Source organism: Cucurbita maxima, unplaced genomic scaffold (genome assembly GCF_002738345.1).
Source record: "Cucurbita maxima cultivar Rimu unplaced genomic scaffold, Cmax_1.0 Cma_Scf02208, whole genome shotgun sequence".
Taxonomy (NCBI): domain Eukaryota; kingdom Viridiplantae; phylum Streptophyta; class Magnoliopsida; order Cucurbitales; family Cucurbitaceae; genus Cucurbita; species Cucurbita maxima.
The window spans coordinates 1-2,977 of NW_019274224.1; the positions used below are offsets into that span (position 1 = coordinate 1).

Consider the following 2,977-nt stretch of genomic DNA (forward strand, 5'->3'; position numbering starts at 1 on the left):
TTTTTTTTTTTTGAAAGTAGGCTTAAAACTTTACCATCTTAGTTTCTTAAAATTTTGTAGGAGAGAAGATGAGACTTCAAAGAAATAGAAAAAATAAAAAAACTAATTGTAATCTTAAAAAAAATGATTCGAAGGCATTGACGACACACAAGTTACAAATTTCAGACTCGATTGTTTGTGTCCGACTCAAATCGTGACCCGCACCCTATGTGCCTGACCCAATTTGAGATTCATACCACCTTTACGCATGCGACCGCCTCTACGCGTATGTAGTCGTACATGATATTTGTGCATATGTTGGTCCATAACCAACGAGTGATACTTCTTTTCCCATTTGTTTGACCTATATTTGTCTGTATTTTCTCGATTTCGATATTAACCTAATTTTAATGGGAAATTATGTCCAACCAGAAGAATTTTAGAAATTTTTAGCACCTATTCTATGGAAAATCGACCTAGACATGATCACTCACATAAAGTTGTTACTACATAGATGACATGATTAATGTGTACGCAAAATATTCATACAAAATATTTCATAAAAGGTGTCGTGGGCTCCCACGTTCCTAATAAAATCTTTAAAACAATAATGCGAAAAATAAATCATGTGAAGTTTAGATAAAATATTGAAAAATAAAAACATTGACGTGAACTTATTAAGGACTAATAAATAGACATAAATTGTGTCTACCCTACCTCTAGTTCCATGGCTTTCGTCACGGCGTCGCCATCCGTACCTTTGCGCCTAACCTTTACCTGAAAAATAAGAGTATTACGTGGTTTAAGTAGTTTAAGAAATACGTAGTAAGTAACTGTACATTTGGTGTCTAGAAATACAAACACATGTGACATGATAGGTTCTAATGGCATTGCCTTAGGTAGTTTTCCAGTTCCGGCAAGGTTGGATGTATAGTACTTTTCTACACACGACCGAACCACGAGCACGAGGACCCACCTGAGGGCTCATGTATTGCCTAGGCCTGTCTCAATAGACTAGCACTCGCTAATGTGCTTTCAGACACCATGAAGGGAAAGGGCCTACGTAACATTGGGACGAACATAATTCTCGTAAGTCGTAAAGTACACATTTGTATTAATCATAATAGAAAAGTATCACGATGCATATGACACACAAAAAGTCATGAGGTCCCCATGCCTTAAAATAATGACATAAATTTATAATGCAAGTCAAACCTCCAATTCCATTTATAACGTAAATATGCAGACATAATTCTTATCAAATCTTTTATATACACGTCCTAACACATCATAGATTATCATCATAATAACATATTATTATACATAGTATAGTCACACTATAGTCTAGCTTATAAACATGGCATAACACGACATTGGATAGCATAACAATCGTAATTATGACATGCTCAAGGGAAACACGTATGCATTAAAATACGCAATACAATTCATCTAACCAAGCAAATAATAGAGTCACTTACTTGATAGGTTTAGCAAGGGTTGTTAGTTTATCTTTGGAGCTAGTCTAATTTGGTGGTGGCTTAATGAGACATTTTGGGATTAATAAAACTTATAATATGTTGCATGAACACTTCTTTTGATCGAAGATGAAGCACGATGTTCACAAGTTTTGTAGTCAAGAATAATGTTTAGGGATTATGCAAAGCATGTTGCTGGCTTATTCTTTAGGGAAGTAGTAAGATTACATGGAAACCCAAGAATAATTGTTAGAGATACGATGTTAAACTTTTAAGTCACTTTTGGAATGTATTGTAGGGTAAGTTGGGTACCAAGTTGTTGTTTTCAACTACATAACATCCTCAGACAGATAGGATAGTTATTATTTCTAAGAATATTAAGTTTTGAGACGAAAGTTTGCATTTGTAGAGAGAGCAATTCATAGTACCACTAATTGTTTTCTCCTTTTGAAGTTGTTTATGAATTTATTCCACATACGCTTCTTGATTTGTTTCCTATTCTTTCTAATATTTTTTTTTTGTGAGTGAAGCAGTAAAAGTAAGACAAATTTGATCAAAGTATTGCACAAATAGGTGAAGGGTTACTTCACGAATTAACAAAGAATGAAAGAAAATTATTTTTCAACGATGACTGGCTTTGGATACATTTTCACAAAGAGCGATTCACATCTCAAAGAAAGACCAAGTTACATCAAAGGGGATGACCCTTGTCAAGTTCTTGTTCTTAAAAGAATTAATAACAATGCCTATAAAATTGATCTTCTCGGAGAAATTTCAGTATGTTCTATTTACAATGTTAATGACTTGACTCCTTTTGATGTAGGTGATAATTTTCGTGATTCGAGGACGAATCCTTTTGAAGAGAGGGAAGATGAACACAGAGCATTATATACTTTCAAATATATGTATATTCTATGTATATCGAACATTATATACTTTTGTTTTAAAATATCCTAAAAATGCATGTATAAATCATATTCAATATAACTATATTATTAAAATTTAAAAAGAAACTCATTCATGTTATAATATATGTATTTAAAAATAGTATAGAGTGTATGAATAGTTTAAAAATAGTATAAAATATTGAGGTATGAGAAATTTAAAATATATATAAAATATATAATATATATATAAAAGAAAGGTGATAAAAGATGAATCCAATTGGAGTCGAACTTAAACATGCGGATTTGCCCGAATCCAAGCTCAGATGACTGGACTCATGGGATTTCAATTCTATCAACCCATGCACCAAGGAGAACTGCAATGTTGTACAAGATTTAGAAGCCGTTAGTGATTTTAGCATTAATCTCGCGAGTTTTAAAAATATCTAAAACAAAACTTTTCTTTAGGCAATTTTTAAAATTTCTAGTTTAAAGTACATAAATATATTTTCAAAATTTTTACCAATAAATCTATATAATGACTATAATAATATTTTGGGATAAAATGTATTTAAATAAAATATAATTTTAGTAGTGACATAATATTCGATGCTATAAACTTTATTTTAAAATATTTAA

General features: G+C 31.5%; 1 long non-coding RNA gene across 2 annotated transcripts; it reads right to left on the reverse strand.

Moving 5' to 3' along the window:
- Window positions 1-85: 85 nt before the first annotated feature.
- LOC111475635 lies at window positions 86-1,752 on the reverse strand. Of its 2 annotated transcripts, none has more exons than XR_002716617.1 (4): window positions 1,458-1,752; window positions 956-1,038; window positions 697-756; window positions 86-380 (listed from the first exon to the last, which is right to left on the reverse strand). It is a non-coding gene; the product is annotated as an uncharacterized LOC111475635 (long non-coding RNA). The 2 variants fall into 2 exon arrangements; XR_002716616.1 differs by having other exon boundaries at window positions 1,195-1,752.
- Window positions 1,753-2,977: the final 1,225 nt, after the last annotated feature.